Raw genomic sequence first — 19,593 nt, 5'->3', positions numbered from 1 at the left:
ATGGGAGACAGCATTTCTGTAATTCGGAGCTTTCTGGATAAAGGGTTTCTGCATACCTGCACAAAGAAAGTCACAAGGAGTTGTATGAAATAGCCATATGAACCTAAATATTACAGTAGCAGGTGTTGGATATCTTTCCCCATACCCTTAGCAGTTTTGCTCCACCAAGTGTTCATCATGAACTCAAACTACAGATTAACATTTTGCTAGTTGACATTGTGCATTGTAATTAGATTAGGAGTTCTGTTTCAGTTCTTAGAGCTACAATTGTTTATTACATCTAGTGACAATCACAAGAGCAAGGAGAGGAGTGCACACCAGCCAGTTAGCTTAATTCTCTTGCATTTAATGGTCTGCTGACTCCTGATAGAAAAGTTTTATTATGCTAAATTGCATTATGAATCCAAACCTGATGTTGCTCGGCTACAGCTCTTAGCATATTGGGGACAAAGCAAATGCAACCCTTGGGGCTAATCGACAAAGCAACTAAATTGGTAGAGCATCAGAGCAACAGTGAGTGCCAGGTGGAGTGTGGCTTTTGTACTTTGCCTCTCATCCATCCTAACTACAAACCATAGATCCAAAATTCCCTCGCGACCAAGCAAATTTACAGCTTAAATAAACACTTTATTGCAAGAGACCGCCTGGCTGATTTTCATGCTCAGATCACCTATATTATATCCACCACTGGAAACACAATAAAACAAGCATTAACTACATATATAATACAAAACTATAATGGAGAAAACAGTTATCCATTGCACAAGAGTTAACTGAACTGAATCTTGTTTAGTACAGGAATTGTTAACAAAAGGCAGCTCTGGTCTGTAGTTTAGTGGCCACATGCCAGCAAGCTTAGGGAGGGTATCTTGTAACTGTATAACGCCCCTTATAAACAACATTAGGAATCATTTAAGGGTACTTAACCTTAAAACTCTCCAACTTGCACCACCTTAAATTGATTAATTAAACATGCAAAAGAATTGATTACAACCAGTGCTACATCAATCATATTACTAATACCTAGCATAGGTAGGTTAATGTGCAGATTACAGATTCCTGGATTACTTTGTTATCAAACAGCAAAGAGGCAGACTTTGCATTGTTTAACATAAGGTTTTTAATTGCATGGAAAATAAACAAAACAAACAGGGGTCTGGTGCACACAGAGCACGCAGGAGCCTTACTAGACTTGAGGTACCACTTGCAATTATTGGGCCACTGACCTACTAATACTGCTTTAAGGATCCCTGACTGTTGTTGCTGACCTACAGCTCTCAGAACACTATAACCTTTGAAAATATGGAATATCCTTGGTGTTGCAGTCGGATGAAACACTACTGTTGTGGGAGGTTGATGTCATCTTTGACACGCTTTTTTCCTGAATAGGTATATGCTTAAAGGCCTGGTAAGGCAAAGTTTATTTCTGTTGCAATCTGAACAGCAAAGAATACATTAAAGGTTTGAGATCTCTTAACTGGAATCCTGATATCCTATTAGGTTAATTTTCTGTGTAACATTTTTAAGTGGACTTAAGATATAGTGATCACAATTATGGTAAAGCCTCTTTCCTGAAAAATCCCAAGTTCCAGGCATTCTGGATAATAAATCCCATACTGTACTTGTACAATGCTGCTTGTATGTCAGAAAACAAGCAATACCCCAAGCACAGATGGCAAGCTGCAAGGCTGCTGCACTAAGTTTTATCAGGTGTGTTATTTAATAATGTGTTTTACTATTGTTTAAAGGTTGTATTTTTTAAATAAACTAGAGGTTTGGGTTGGGAAGTATTTATTTTTTAAATAAATAAGAGGTTTGGGTTTGCTTTGCATTTACAAAGTTAATATATATACTTTTAATTGCACCTATCACACACAAAGATGTTGACTATTAAGGCTACAGCTTCTGCCTTGTGAGCCATGTTGCCTATTATGAGCATGTATGTGCTGCAATGGGGCCATCTAAACCAGGAGCCCCCTTCCACTTTGTGGGGGGTTCAGTCATCATGCAGGAGGGTGGTCGACCCTACCTCCATTTGGGGGGAAAACAATTCCATATGACAGTTGCCTGTCATAAATATATAATAGTTACATTATTCATAGAAAGTTCACACTACACAGCTTACAATATAACATAACTAATGACTGGGTAGAAATACTGATACTAGTAAAGCACAAACTGGCACTTTACTGTTTGTACTATTTGTGCTTGTGCTAATGCCTTTCATCAGTGAATCTACTGTACAGTATGTTCTGCAAATACGTGCCAGGGGAGTGTCAACTTTAATCTCCATAATAAGAATAAATGCAAATTCCGACACAGTGTGAGAAAACAGGTAAAGGAGAGAAGAATGAATTTAACCAAAACAAGATTAAAACATCTGTGAACCCCTCACTTCCAGTTCTTCCTATAGAATGTGAGAACATTAAGAGCTGATATGAGGATTAAGTCATTGTGTTGAAATGAGAAATTTCATCACTCCCTTACCATCTTTGGTATCTTTTGGAAGAATATCTAATTTATAAATATTACATTTATGCCTAAATTGGGTGTAAATGCAGCCCCTTATTTTATTGCATGTCTTGGGCGCATTTCTGCTGTCCCTGGTGCAGACTACTGACAGGTGCCAGAAATGAATACCCCCATAAGCATGTGTTCATTACAGGGCTAGCCGGCATCTTGCTTGCACACTTTTCTCATGACTAGATTGCAAGCAGTTTGGCAAAAATGAGGCAGTCTCTTGCTTTACCACTAGTATTTGGACTCTCTCCGCCACTCATTGTTTGCAACAGTCAGTCAGGGCATCTGCATCCATGTGTTCTCCATGTTCAGGATCAGCTAGCCAGTAATCTTTGCATCTTCACCAGTTTAAACTGAGTGCTCTACTAACGGTGTCCCTATCCTCTACTCTGCTGACTCATCAGTCCTTGAGTGGGAGGCCCATGTGTCCTAAAGGGGGCAAGGGAAGAAAAAACAGTCACACCTAACTCCGAACTGCTGATTAGGCACCATTCATGTCAGATCCCCTGACACCGTCCGGAAAGCACACAGTTTTAGTCATGATGGCACATTTGACTACAGGGTATTATATAAGTCCCCTAGATTTCTGCCCCAGCAGAAAGAAAAATGAATATTACCAACTTCCTAGCCTCTTGAAACTATTTACTCCATTCACTCATTCACTGCAGTGGTGCAAGAGGGAATTTTTTTAGACATGGACTTGCTTCAGTTTCCCCTTTTAGATCAAGAAATTACAAAATACATAGATTTTTTTTGTGTGATTAAAACAATTGGCAAACTATGTTCAGCAAGAGACCTATTCATTGAATTTATGTTGAACTAGGGGGGTATATTGTCCCTTTAGGCAAGCAGATCTTTTTTTTTATCAAAAATTTGAATACAGACTAGCAGAGTGCATGAGCACTTTTCATCATTCAAAATGGCTACACTCCTTCTCTCTGAGACTTGACCCTTGGCCTAACCTTCCATTCAAAGGCTGCCCCTGCACACCTTTAACTTTCTCCGCCATCCTAACCCCCTTATGCCCACTCACTTGTTTGCAGCGAGCAGCAGACTTTAAGCTGCAGAAGTGGTTGGGGATGGTGTACTGTATGGTAGTTACTCCAGTGTATACCTGTGCCATAAATGAATGCAGCTAACACAGACACAGACACAAGCCCTGTACTTAAAATTCCTGTTAAGGAGGCGTCAAGAAGCTACTGGCATAGCAGAGGGGCACATACGTTCTCCCACCCTCTGCGCCTCTTATATGCATCAAAAGCTAGTTCCATTCAAAATGAAGCATATATTTTGAATTTTATTCTTGGAAAGGTATAAGTTTTTTATCGGGGAGCAACATAAAAATGCAAAAAGTAGGCTGTTTCACCTTGTCCCATTTTTTTGTAAATAACAGGCCCTTAAGTCTCTATATAGTCTGCCAAATAAACACTTAAATATGTTGTAGTGCAAATAATAGTCAACGTTTAAACTGGGGAACAAAGGCAAAGTTGAGTGAAATGCACAGCTGGACACATTGCTTCTTGTTTATATGCACACTCTGCTGTATATCAGCAATCTGATCAGCATATTATGAAGCAGTTGAACATTCCTAAAAATGTTATGATTACATTACAGTATATACCAGTATATGCCAATTACAGTATATACAGCAAGCATGAAAGGGAATATATACCTTCCTTAAAATGTTATAATTTGCAGTCCCCTAACTCTCCAATGAAGTTATACCAAGGCCACATATAGTTGTTTATAGGAGTTAGAAAAAATATTTTTAACCGCTTCAGTAACGAGTTCATGGAAACAGAGTTGGATGTACACACAGCTGGCAAGGTTCTCATTGAAGAACCTTCTTGCATTCAGTGGGCAGATAATTCTGGAATGTTGGGGAAACGTTTTACCAGGTTGTGTTATTAATTCAAAACTTCAATGATGATTTTGATGGAATACAGTTTCCAGAATGACCATTGTTCCTTTTTTAAGAGTATGGGTTTTATTTTATGCCAGTATTTGGAAAGGTTTAAATAATTCTTTCAAAGAGGGGTTATCCTCCCCCCTCTGGATTTGACATCATTACTAGCTTGATGCACTGGGAAACCTTAATGTGGACTTTCTACACATGTAAAAATATTGATCAAAAATAACATTTGTGTTTTCTTCTTGGTGTTACTATCCCTTTTACATAGGTGCTTTCTACCTCTGATGTAAACTTAATGGCAGCATGTACTGTAAGGGTAACCAGCAATTTGCCTGCTAATTGTTTTCCCTTTCTGAAAATTTGGTATCAAACCTCCTAAAACTGCCTGATGCAGTCTATGTGAATTTTGTGAAAATGCCAGAGAAACAGTCACATGGTTTTCATAGAGCAGCATGAATGTATGTAAAAGCACCCTGAAGCCCTTGTGCTTTCATCCTCTACATCAAGGAATAAAGCAATTACTGTGGTTGCCAATTCAAGCAACTAGCTAGCAATTACATAGTGGACTGAACTAGAAAAATGGGTGCAGTTTAATGGTAGATTGCTTTAAAAACAAATGTAAAAGCAAATAAACAAGAAGCATGAAGCTTTTAAAGGGCTGTCCAGTTCAAAACTTTTAGTCTGGTTTCAAACATTGAGAAACTGGACTATTAGCAGACCAGCCAGTTGCGTCAATGTGGTCTATTTACTATGTTGTGTAAAAAGTGGAGTAAAACATTACTGGTGATACTGCTCATAGTAACCTATTTGATCTTTGCTTTTGTATTGTAACTGGTGAAATCGAATTGCTGATTGGTTGCTCTAGCCAACATCACCATTAATGCTTCACCTCACTTTTTACACAGCATGTTAAATAGGCCTCCTAGTGTTGACTCTTCCAATCCACAAATGCACTGTGTACAAATTATTTTTTCTTCTCCAAAACAGCCCAGAACTTTTGTTGTTACTGCAAAGAATGCTACAAGTACCTGCAGTAATACTGAAAGATAATTGGTGAGTGTGTAGTTTTCAAGAGGAATCAGGAATACTGTTGTATTTCTGCCATTTGATCTGCTTCACACACAGACTTTGCAGACAGGAAGTTAGTTGGAACATAAAATGTTGATAACATGGTTCTCGAAACAGGCTTCCAAAATCAAAAAAATGAAAAGCAGCATCCTCAGTTTATCCAGACTTTGTTCTGTTACAAAATCATGTAATTACCTCGATGGCAGATTCACGCCCTGGGAAACCTGGAAAAGAACAGTCTCCTCTTCATGTACTATGAGGACTACACAGAAAATATATCCCTTTTATTCCCAGTACCTAAGCACCCACAAGTATTCCATTTTACATGAACATTGTTTTCCTGCTAATTATGACCATGTTTTCGAGTCTTTGGTACATGAGCCTGAAAGGGTTTGGGGAGAAGCAGCTGAAAACATTTCATGGTTTAAACCATGGTCAAAAATAATGGACAACTCTAATCCACCATTCACAAAATGGCAAGTTTTTGAAAGAACCATAAGCATCATTAATCCTGATAATTTTTATTGCTCTGCTCAACAAGATGGGGCCCTGCTATACAGTATATTCAATTGAATTAATTGTTTAAATGATGCAATCCTATAGGAGCTGACACTGTTCTGGGAAAGGCATCATGCAACTTCTGGTACCCTTCTCTCCAAACAAGCTATACCCCCACTGGCCACCATCTTACCAGGGCAGGGTGAATTTTCTTTTTAGAATAGGCAAGAATTCCACTCCATTTCCACTGTTTTACCCTAGCAGTAGGCCCTAAATCGTGAGGAATGTCTTGGGAGGGCAGGTTGAGGTCCATCTAAGATGATATTAAGTGACAATGGTTCATTCCAGATACTTCTGCAAGTTTAGCTTGAGGCTTAGGTACGATTTAGAGTAAAAATGTTTTTGCATGGATATTTTTGGAACTATGTCTTAATGGCTTATGCAAGAATAGTTTCCTATGTCTGTTAGCCTAAACCAATGCAATAAAAAAACACTGTCTTATTGTATATGTAGGCAGAATTGACTGAAAGTTTCCTACACTGCCGAATGACACACGGCTTGATTATTGTGTTAACTAGTGATGGGCGAATTTGCGCGAAATTCGCGAAACGGCGCCGGCGTCTCGTTTTTGATGCCGGCGCCCGTTTTTGACGCCGGCGCCCGTTTTTCGAAAAACTCCCGCGAAAATTCGCGGCAAAATTTTGCCGGCGTCAAAAAATTTTTTTTTGACGCCGGCGAATTTTTGCCGCGAATTTTCGCGGGAGTTTCGCGAATTTATTCGCTGGCGGCGAATCGCGCAAATTCGCCGCGAATTTGCGCCTGGCGAATAAATTCGCCCATCACTAGTGTAAACTGAGTATGCTTGAAATATAAATAAATACCAGCTTTTTATAACAATTGCACAGTTATGTAAATAGTCAGAAGTTAGCAAAGATGGACAAATGTACAAACACAGATTTAAAAAGTATATTTTTGGAGACAAGATTACATTTTGGTTTACTGCACAAAGTAAACAATTCTCAATTTATTTTATTTTCCATTTTTTTAAGTAAGTTATTTCTGCTCTTCTGTGTTAGCAAGTGTTATGTTTATTAGCCATTGGTTATTATACAGTTGCAACATATTAAAAAACACTATAATATATATGGGTGGGTTGAGGGTTTTCCAAGACTTTATTGCTATCAACCCTATTGGCTTGTCTACTTCACTTGTCAACTCTGGGAGGGGAGGAATAAGCTGGAATACAATAACTAGTTTCTATGTTTGTATGAAATCATTTTATTGGCAAAGCCCATAAAGTTTTTCACAACTTACATAATTGTATAACTAGGGGGCTATTTAAGTATAAAGTATAAATCATGAGAATGTGCTGCACTATACATATTGGTAATATAAATAATAGGTAAACATTTATTTGAAAAACATTTGACCAGAAGCAAAAAGTCACTTATGTAATGATCCAAGCTGGGACTAATACATGCCAAAAGCCCACTATATGGGTTATATCAGAGCCATGGAAGAGCCAGAACATGAGAGACTTTATTAGAAGTGATATCACATAGAATCAGAGCTGTCAACATACATTGCTGAGGTGCTGGAGGATAATGTGGTGGGGTCCCTTGTAAGATCATTGCACATGCACAAAATGCACAGTGACGTCACTCACATGCGCAGTGAGAATTTAAATGGAACTGGAGGAATCAACCTAAATGATGGGGGCCCAGGGGGTTTGATGGGGAAAAAAATACAGAGGGGCTAAGATTGGAATTGGCTGGTTTCCTTGATGCATGAGCCACAAATAGCTATGTCCTACCCACAGTATAATCACTTAAAATAGATAATGGGCATAATAACCCTAAACTTGCCAGTATAATTACTACAGAAAATGGATAATCAGCATATTACCAGTGATCTGGTAACCTTAATATATATAGGACTAAAACAATGGCCTCCCTAATGAATGAGTTTCATGCAGTCATTTGCAGTGAAAACCCCTGGGATAAAGTCATGGGGTCCATAATTGACCTCTACACTTCAGCAGTTCCTAGCACTTCCCAGTGGAGTAAAAAGAATCCATTAGCAAGCTCTCGTATGGCAAAAGAAGGAAGTCCTTCTAAAATAGGGCCTTGATTTCATATTCATTAAAACTGTACACATTTAAAATATAAATTACTTTGTAAGTGAGTCTTTAAATCTTACGACTACAATATGTACGGGCAACCGAATGAGAACGATATATTCTATTCCTGAGCTATAGTTCATTAAACAATATGGTCAGTTACCAGGCAGAAGATACATTCCTTGTGGTTCTCTTTTCTGGCAGAACTTGCTATTCTAGTCACTTGAATGCTAGTTGCTTATATGCCTGTCAAATTTCTCTGTGCCTTCTAGCAATTTTCTCTAATGGAAATTGTACATGGAGCGATATTGGGTGATTTTGCCTGACTTTGTTCTATTTTGCCTGGAACAGAAATTTCACAAATTTCACAGTCAGCACCCTCACCTACCAATTGCTTTGATGCGATGCACGTCCAACGGTTTCCAACTTCAATCCGTTCAATCAGACCACATATAGTAATTGACGGCACCAGTCAGTGATTTATTATCTTAAAATGCCTTTATTGGGACATAGGCTCTGACCCCAAACACCCGGCCAGGTGTTTGGGGTCAGAGCCTATGTCCCAATAAAGGCATTTTAAGATAATAAATCGCTGACTGGTGCCGTCAATTACTATATGTGGCTTGGAACAGAAAGCCAAGGCCACACTTCTAGTTATTGTCCTTCTATTGCTGTCCATGCTCAAGCTTCTGTTGGTGGATTTTTGCCTCTAAAAGCACTTAGCCCAGTGAGCCACCTCAGGCTTCTATGGCACTAGCTCCCATAATAGATTTTGGTGCACACAGACTCATAGCTCACTTTTTAGTAACATTGTTACTAAATACAGAAAATTGTCAAAAGGATAAAAGGTCTGGTTACACACACAGCACAACCTTAGAGCCTTAAACTTCCCCTTGCTTAAAAGGAACAATCTGACTATGAAGATTTTCATTCATCCAGGTCATGGTATATCTAGTATAGGTAAATATAAAAACAACTGGACTTGCTGAGTAATCATTGAAGACGTTGCACTACTCATCCGAGCAGCTTCTTCAGTTCAACTGTTGTGGGAAGTTCTCGCCATATAAACTCTTTCACTAATCCAATCACAATGGCACATTGTAACTCTTTAAAGAGGTGACATCTGAAAACATGACACATTGGATTATCCTACCACAGTAACTACACAGAATCAACACCTGTGTGAATTTTCATATGTCACCTCTTTGAAGAGTTACAATGTGCTATTGTGATTGGATAAATGGAAGAGTTTATATGCCGAGAATTTCCCACACCAGTCAGTTGAACTGAAGAAGCTGCTCGGATATATCTTGATAAAGGGCCGAGATTTGGCCGGAAATTTTGCATGTACCAGATCAGAAGCCAAATGTTACAATAAAGGCTTTTTATTTAAAATCTTCTTGTAGCAGTGCTGTGTTATACACTGGATGATAGGAAGTCAAGCAGGCTGCCCCCTAGCACAAACAGTAGTAGTGTCTTTATCAATCAATCCACCGTGCAGTCACAGGAGAGAACCTCCTTTCTCCCTCTTCTAAACTTACCTGTGCAGTACTCTGGCAAGATCCTACCACTGCTGTGACAAATAAAACTTTAAATATAATATCATATGTGCACTGTTTTGATCCAGAGGAAGACAAAAAACACAGCCTAAAGCCAGTGCCAATTATGCTTCAAGAGGGAAAAAAAATTCTTTCCTGACCCCAATGGCGATCAGAAACATTCCCTGGATCAAGCGATTCACATTAAATCAACATAAATGAATACAATACAGACTCTCACAATTATAATGTGTAAATATACAGAAACCACAATATAACAGAGCTTTAATGAAAACATCCATATTCAGTTATTAATAGATAATATGAGAACATAAAGTAGATTACTCCTGACATTTCACAAAATTTGCAAAATGGGGGAGGAAGGGTGGGATGTTTGTACCTGCTCAGAAGATAAGGAAGTGAACTGCTTCTTCCCCTGACATCACATCCCTCTCTTACTCCGCCCCTGGGCCTGGCCACCTCCTGCTTTAACTCATTCCTCCTCACCTAAACACAGCTACATGTGATTCTGCCCATTTCTGACCTAGACCAGTATAATTTGGCTGCTGGTCATTCGTATCTCTTGTCATGCAGCCCCTGCGCTTTATAGCTCCAGGGCTTTCCTTTACCTGTTTAAACAAATGTGATAGGAATCGGTAAATAAAATTAATTAATAAAAGCATTTCTGACAAAGCTGTTAAATAAGAACATGTATCTCAGACCACTGCTTTCCAAAACTTTTTAGTATAAAGTATAGATGAAAAATACAAATAAATATTTAGTTATATTAGCGTATAGGACAGCCTCCTGTTTAACAATAAACTACCTTACAGACTTCCACCACAAAATGGCTGTGTTTTCACATATTGTCTGCAAATTGCAGCCTGTGGGGCACACTGCAATATACTTCAGGGTTAGAGAAGAACAGACCAATAGTTGCTGACACATAAGATTAATTTCCCTAACTGTTTGGCATTAGTGATGAGCGAATCTGTTCCTTTTTGCTGAAAAACTTGCAAATCGACAAGAAAATTCTTGTGTATCTGCAACTTTTTTTTATTTTTATTGCATGCAAAACTGACCATGGGGCAAATTTTTGGTGCCGTTCTGAACAAATTTTGGATGGTGCCAAAATATTCAGCAAAACCATACATGGCGAAAAAAGATCTTTCACCATAGTTGGCATATGTGTATATGTATATAAAAAATACAAGAGTCCTCTGCACTCAACCCATTATCAATATATTTAAGACATAGACATTTTGTGCATACTGCTACTGAAAAATGCCTTACCCTTTAAACAAAACAGGGATTGTTTGTCCATATATTGCAATATATTTAAGCTGGCCAACTTAGTCCCTTTTGTAAAATATATAATGAAGCAATAGAATTCTTAATGAATCAGATGAGAATTTAGCATAGGACTGGCCAGATATGGGATGACTTTGACGTAGTTGGCCAGCTTAAATATATTGCAATATATGGACAAACAATCCCTGTTTTGTTTAAAGGTTAAGGCATTTTTCAGTAGCAGTATGCACAAAATGTCTATGTCTTAAATATATTGATAATGGGTTGAGTGCAGAGGACTCTTGTATTTGTCTATATGTATTTTGTGGTCACAGCCTCATTGCACCCCCACCTAATGGTTTTAAAAAATTAGTGGTGAACTTTCCCTTGTTTATATGTGTATAGGTATACAGTATATATACTGTTTGTTCTATTAATTTATTGTTCTGCTGTACAGAACTGCTGTATAGGATTATATGGTTGTGTAGGGAGCATATTATGCCCCTAAAAAAACTAAACTCGGGAAGTTTCACCCTGAGATTATTATGCCCCTGAAAATGTTAATAGACAGGATTGAAATTTCCCTTTGGTGAATCATGGTAAGATATATTTTCACCCTCTGATGAATGTGCCCCAAAGATGGGATAGTGTGGAACTGTTTCCCTATTCTGGTTTTGTATATCAGATGAGACTCATATTTAGTATTGTCCAGTGGGAATAATCAGCTCTGCAGTTTTTGACTCTGGTGTGGTAATTGCAAACTAACGGTCATCTATTTCAGTTGCAAAAAATAACTAAATTGGGTGACCTAGTTACTGGTAAGTATAGACTGTCACTATCTCACTGTTAGCTTTTAAGAAGATATTTATGTAACAATGAAATGGCAGTTATGAGATCTATTATCCTGAAGTTTACCCAAACGGCTACTAAACAAAGCAATAGCATTTTTCAGAGGGTCCTCCAGTCATTTTTGACTGAATAGCTTTTTCCTGAGCTAATAGTACCTTGTACTCCTATGCTACTGAAAGACCCTGTCTCTTGAACACTCAGGTTCCAAGTTTTCCACATTATAGATCCCATAGATGTGCTGTAAAAGAGACAGATGAAAATACAGTATGAGTTTGCTACAGAGAAATGGTTAATGGGATATAAGCACTCCTTTGATCTTTCCATTGCTTTGTAAAATAACAATTTTTACATTCATGGTAGAGGTTTTTCACTTAGGAATCAGTTAAAGGTCACAATGATTTGCATTCCAAAGCTCGAGGATGACATTCTCAACTGCAACTATACAGGTTGCCTTTAGCTATTTGGACTATAGCTGAAATCCATTTAATTGATTATTATGAGATGCACTGACACATTTCGCTTTAGGCAAAGCTCGAGAATGAATAAATTCAGCTCTACTTGTTCTGGGTTATTTGCGGGAGGATGAATGAAATGGGGTTAAAATGAACAATTAGTGATGGGCGAATTTATTCGCCAGGCGCGAATTCGCGGCGAATTTGCGCGTTTCGCCGCCAGCGAAAAAATTCGCGAAACGCCCACGAAAATTCGCGGCAAAAATTCACCGGCGTCAAAATTTTTTTTCGAAAAAACGGGCGCCGGCGCCAAAAACGGGCGCCGGTGTCGGAAAAACGGGCGCCGGCATCAAAAACGAGACGCGGGCGCCGTTTCGCGATGGGCGCAAATTCGCCCATCACTATGAACAGTATAGTGTGTTAATTTGAAATGCATCAAGTGTTTTCCACAAGTATATGCAAATGGCCTGCATTTATAAAAAATTCAAATAGAAAGGCAATCAGCACTGTATGTGGTCTTTCTGTGAGTAAAAGTCCAAACAGGTGATTAAATTGGTTGCAGGTCCCTTCCTTTCACCCCTCTGATTAGGCTTGTTAACACAAAACAGCAACTATGAGGAAGAGCATAAAATAATAGTATAGTATATTCGACTAATAATAACCAGATAGATAGTAAATAGCTGTAAACGTTATGCTATATATGTATCCATTCCATACACCGTTTAAAAAATAAATGAATCCTCCACCAATCATATGGTAAGCATTCATACTGAGCAGATACACAGAGGTAAATGCCAAATAATGTCCAAAGCAGGAACACAGAGGCTTCACGATGAACAGCAAAGCCTTATTCAGAGTGATACAGAACGAAAAGAAAACTTGCTAATAGCGTGGTAAAGCTTTATTAAAATAAAACAAAAGCATGTGCTGAATGCGGGATACTCACAAGCATTTGGAGAATCACAAGGCATAATGTATAATAATTCAAGTAGGTAATTCAATCCAGATCCATAGCTCTATGCATAATATGCATCACGCTTCCCTAGGAGAAAAAAATGAATACATGAAAAAATTAAAGTAATCCCTTTATTTAAACCCAACGTTTGTATGGTCCGTCTCTGGCAGAAGTGATGTGTGTAAGGGTCTGTGTGAGGGCAGAGGTGGCATGCGTTTGAGCCTGTGTAAGAATGGAAGAGGCACATGTAAGGGTCTGTGTGAGGATGGAAGTGATGCATGCGAGGGCTTGTTTAAGTGCAGAAGTTGTAAAGGTATGTGTGAAGGGCGGAAGTTATGTGTGAGAGGGCCTTTGTAAGGCTAGAGATGCTAGAGATAAAAGAGAGGGTTATATAAGACTGAAAATCTGTGTGGGTCAAAGACATCCCTGATAATATGTAGAGGTGAAGGTGCTATCTAAATAAGGAAAGAATTCAGGTCATCCAGGCTCTCCTATATCAGCTAAGCTAGATTTATTAAAATTGTGGTGTGGCAAAGGTGCATATTATACAGGATCCTTTAGTACATAGACATACCATCAACATCAGTAATTATATTAGAACATGATTAATTTAAAGCAATTCTTGCAGTACCGAGTAGTGATGGGCGAATTTGCAAAACGGCGTCGGTCGCTCTAGTTTTTGACGCCGGCGCCCATTTTTGACGCCGGCGCCCGTTTTTTACGATTTTTTCTGGCGAATTTATTTGCTGGCGGCGAATCGCGCAAATTCGCTGCGAATTTGCGCCTGGCGAATAAATTCGCCCATCACTAGTACCGAGTTGACTCTGTTTCTTAATCTGGATAACATTAGGAAAACACTGTCCCCATTTATGGCTATTTCTCTATAGGCCCCCAAGAGATAGCGTGGGTGGTCCAATTACATGTTGCAAGGCAGGTTTTGCCAGGAATAGAACTGGGCACTTCCTGGTTACTGGTTGCTCTACATATACCTCTGTGCCAGGAGAGAAGTCAGCTGTTTTTTTTGGTGTTTCTGACTCCTCTCCCTGCCTCTTTATGACATCCTTGCAGCCTAATTGGTTATTGGAGGCCTTCCAGTTAGAGCCAGCAGTTACTTAAGCACTTTCCATACAACATTTCCTGGTGTGAGCAATTAATGTAGCTGTGGCATGAGCATTGTGGCTTAGCCCTTGCTCTTGCTCTTCTTTGCTCTCATCATCCCTTGTCCTGTTTCTGTCCTGTCTTGGTCTGATTTCACCACCCACTCCATCTTGCTCCACTCTGTCTAGCTTTTCTGCCAACTCCAGTCTGCCCTGCTTGCCCTGATATAAATTAGGGGTTAATATTGGTTTCCTCCCTATAATAAACCTAAAATATAATGTATTCTATGGCACTGCCAACCACATGCTCTCAGCCAATCTGAACACTTACAGATGATTCTGAATGGAATGTCAGTGTTTGCTTCCTTTGTCAACAGAAATAGATTGTATTTCCCAATGAAGACTAGTGTAATACTCCTTTAATGTTTTAAGCAGAGTAGAGTATGCTAAGGTATGCTGAAGCAATTCTGGAGGTTCATTTATGCAGGATATACATCCAGGGCAATTTCTATTGGCACCACTATCACCTTTATTTTGGTAGTCACCTGTCCATATGAATTAACACAGATCACAAAGCCTTTTATAACTGTGTTTGGACTTTCTTTATACAAATAATGATCACACTGGAAATTATATACTGGTTATTACACATGTTCCACTATAATATACTCTTTTGTTTTTCTCTCAGAGCTCACTGAAAGCCCTACAAAATCTGTATAATTTACAACCACTGTGGGTTTTCAGCAGGACCACTGGCTTTTTTCCATTCTACCACAAGGACTTAACTTTTTCTACACTTTTTCATGAATCTGATAACTTAGAAAAATCAGCCATGTTTTTTGCCACTTTTAATAATGACAGTTTTGACTGATTTTTACTTAAAAATAAAGCAAGTCACAATAAAGCCAAAAAATAACTAGGAAGAATTAAGTTGGAAAAATCTTACTGCGCAAACATGCAAAGTAGGGCACCTGTTCTATTAACATATTAAATAATAGTGTATATTTGGAACAGAAGTAAAGGTTTAGTGGATAGAAATTTTGAAACATTATTGTAAATATGCATCTTTTAATCTCTACACATTTAGCATACAAATCCTTGCGAATCTGTCAGTTCTGTATCTAATTTAGAGTAAGATGGAAAGTCAAGTTGAAAAAGAAGTAATGAGAAAAGGCTCACTTATCTTTATACATGAAAGAATAAAGTGACATAGCTAGACTGTTGCATTGATTTAATTAGAATGCAGTAAAATTCAAGGAAGATATATGTTATAAAGAGAGCAAGAATCGAATGCTAATGATTGGTATTTTAGAGTCTTCAGTCTATACAGCCCTTGCTATTATGCTCAACAACAAATAGTACAAAACAAATGTTCAATAGAACATTCCATCAAACCTACTTTATTATAGTTTATAAACTGAATACTAGCTCTGATTTCAGGGCCATGCCAGTTATTTGTCTCCAGTGCTGAATGTAGGGGAAATGAATACTACTTCATGGAAACATCAAGAAAAATAACTAGGGATGTAGCGAACTGTCGATTTGGTGTTCGCGAACGCCGTTCGCGAACACCGGCAAAAAATGCGAACGTTCGCAAACAGTTTGCGAACTTCGAACACCCGCTAAAATCGTTCGATCGAACGATCAAAGGATTTTAATCGTTCGATCGAAGGATTTTCATTCGAATCGAACGATCGAAGCCATTCGATCGAATGCTTTTCATTGGATCGAATGCTTACAATCGTTCGAACGAATGGAAATCGTTCGATTTTTAGCGGTCGAAGGAATTCGAATGGTCGAATGGTCGAACGATCGAACGCGAACTCAAACTGCGAACGTTCCCAAACGTTCGCGAACATTCGGCGGACGCGAACGGTCGAAGTTCGCGCGAACTAGTTCGCGGGCGAACAGTTCGCTACATCCCTAAAAATAACTGAACAAACTGACTAGCCACTGATTACACAATACTAAAAGTAAAAATTAAGTAGCAACAAGTACTTCATTTGGAGATGACCTTCTATTTAACTATTTAACTCTACATGGTAGAACGATAAATATGATTTTAGTAATCCCAACTCAACAGCCGCACAGAATAACATTTTACTATTGATGTCTAAAACTGAGAGCAGATGTTCTGCTGAGCTGCAAGCATTAAGTGTGTGTATATCTGAGCACCAAGCAAAAGGAGCATTCCATAAATTTGAGACACAGTACTGGGTTTCAATGGGGTTATGCTGATACAGCCAACTCTTCACAGCTTTGCTTCCAGAAATAATGCTCTGAATCCGGAACAGTTTTATCTCTCATGCATAGGAAGTAAGGCTACATGCCCAGGCATGTATGCCAAAGAATGGTTGTATTACAAAACAAAAATCACTGGCACTGAAAAGTTTCTTAAGCCTTAGGGCAGTAGATAAGCAATACAATGAAATAAAACAATGCCATCGATATAATAAATCTACAGAAAACATCAAAACAATGCCGAAAATAGGCATAAAGAAAAAAATCTTTTCTGATATTGAGAATTGTTATGAAGAGTTAATATCATTAGTTCTATGTAAATAATTCTAATCATTTCAAATGATTGGTCATTCAATTATAATCACTTGTTAGCAGGTAATGCTACATCTCTAACTGACCAAAATCTAATTTCTTCTTTTCTATAACTACAGAATATTTGTAATCTTTGAGTTCCTCTGTATGAGCTCTCTGAGACTTTTCATTTTCAGACTAATTATTTTAAGATCTTGTTTAACCTAGGTCTCAAATAATTTAGCAAGCACTTTTTCATTAACTATTTTTGCATTCACCCATGATATATGGAATGTATAAATAAATAATGAGGAAATTATCAACGCAAATGGGGCTTATGTCTCAAAGGCTTTTCTGGCTTTAACAGTAACACTGTGTCCTTTCCTCAACAGGGGCAATGAGCAATTCACAAGAAGAGGTGAGATAGCAATAGTGGCATAACATAGATATTTACTTTTATTGAGTTACATTTTATTACGCAACAATTAACAACTGCAGCATGACCGCAACTGCTCTTAGTGGTCATAAATGAGCCCTCATGTCTTTTTTTCAGCTAGTCTTGCTTCATTCTCTGCACTGTAAAATATGTAAAAAAAAAAAAATTATCCTGTAAAAAACAGACCAGTTCACAAAGTATGCAATGGAGGTCAATTTCTGACTCACATTAAAACTGTTATATGGCAACCTTGGACTGTACAATACAGCCCCTAAAAATCACTGTGTGTTGCTCTATGAACACACCTGCTAAATATTCATGTTTCCTACTTGGTATGCAATGTTTTCTACATGTATCTATTATCTGCAGTGTAACATTCTGTATAAGGAGAGATGCATGTGTTAAGAAATATCTTGTTATCAATCTTTCATGCAAACCTGCTTGAATATCTGAGAGGTCAGACTCAAGAGCAAATTGTTTCACTCTAAAGAGGTCCTTTGACACTGTACTTACCTTGAGGAGGCTTAGCTAGACACTTTAACTGAGGGCTTTTAAGTCACATTTTTTGTAAGAGCCTGAAAATACCACATACTATGCTTAGAAACAGTCTGAATTCAAAACTTTGCTTTATTAAAAAGAGGGTGTGTAGGAAAGGAAACATCTGTATGAATAATTGCTGAATTTTATACTTTATTAATCCTATGTCTTTGCCTCTTCTACTTTTTAAGACAATAGAAAGCAGTTGGCATTATTACTGCTACAGCTAGAGATAATTTGAGACTTATTTGGGTCCATAAATACCAAGGGCAGTATTTGACTTAACTTAAAACATACTCTACTTTTTTAGGCCTTATCTGGTCTCACATGTAACAATATAGACAATCCACTTGTTTTTAACTCATGTAACCAATCATCATGTTAAACTCCCTCCTCAAAACACAACTATTTTCATCAATAAAAATAAGTGAGTTTAAAATATAAAATGGGAACTAACCCTCCCATAAGACTCTGCCACATTGCCAAACTTAATTTAAGATGCAAAATGATCCCAACATGAGAATATTTACTCGACTTTTTTAGGCCTTATCTGGTATCACATGTAACAATATAGTCAATCCACTTGTTTTTAACTCATGTAACCAATCATCATGTTAAACTCCCTCCTCAAAACAATTATTTTCATCAATAAAAATAAGTGAGCTTAAAATGTCAAATGGAAACTAACCCTCCCATAAGACCCTGCCAAACTTAATTTAAGATGCAAAATGATGCCAGCATAAGAATCTTCCCTTCTAGCACTACTTCAGTAAAGAGCAATGCATTCAAACAATATTGGTTTAAGTATTCACCCATATTGTTGCAGGGTTACAGCCCTTAGCATATGTAAAACTTTTAATATGTGGGTATTGTAGAAATTTAAATGAAAATTATGTTAACTGATTACCAGCATTGGCATGTCAATGGGGTAATCAAAGTCCGGTGCAAGCTGCCATCCTTGACTAGATATCTTTAGTAGAGAAACTGCACTAATCAGACATTTGTTTTAAAAAAAAAAAATTAAATGGAAATATTAACATAAATAACTAGAGGACATACAGTATTGCCCATAACCCCACTTCCAAAACTCAATTTTCTTAAAAACAGGACTAATATAAGACAGCTGTGAAATTGTATTATTGTTTGCTTAATATTTACATGTATGTAGTTTTCGAGATGTGGCCCAATGGCAATGTCATTTTAGACCCCTCCCCCCAAACTTTGGGACACTTTTGAGACATTTTTCATAAACGTATACTGGAACTGTTTATCAGTTGGTGTCACATTGGATATATTCTTGAACCCCCAGCATTGACAAGGTCTGCTTCCTGTATAGTTTCATCCCTTTGTAGAGGAAGTGATTTGGAATCTGCTACTCTGACATGAAGAACAGGTACAGTTTTACAATCTTCTTTTGTACTTTTCCTAATTTGGATCCAGTGTTTTTTTTTTTTGTTCGGCTCAAAAGACTGGAGCTGCAAATGTTATAGTAGTGAAATGTTTTCATTTCTTTACATTTTAAATATATCCCAATGGATCAGCCTTTTTCTAGGATGATGGTGCTCAATCATGTACTGTGGGTCTGTCTGTCTACTCAATCATGTACTGTGGGTCTGTCTGTCTACTCAATCATGTACTGTGGGTCTCTCTGTCTACTGGTATTTTATCTGTGAGACATGAACAGTGCATTTACCCTTTCAAAGTGGAATTGTTGATTGAGAGTAGGATGACTAGTAGTCACACAGACAACTAAAAGGAAGTTGACAGTCTGTTTCCCACCAGGAGCAGAC

General features: G+C 37.9%; 1 pseudogene; it reads left to right on the top strand.

Annotated features, from left to right (window-relative positions):
* The first annotated feature begins 5,755 nt into the window (after positions 1-5,755).
* LOC108712379 overlaps positions 5,756-19,593 on the top strand; it is a 50,982-nt pseudogene continuing 37,144 nt past the window's right edge.

The sequence above is a fragment of the Xenopus laevis genome, chromosome 3S (genome assembly GCF_017654675.1).
Source record: "Xenopus laevis strain J_2021 chromosome 3S, Xenopus_laevis_v10.1, whole genome shotgun sequence".
NCBI classification, from domain to species: Eukaryota; Metazoa; Chordata; class Amphibia; order Anura; family Pipidae; genus Xenopus; species Xenopus laevis.
This window is presented reverse-complemented; position numbering and strand designations above follow the sequence as displayed.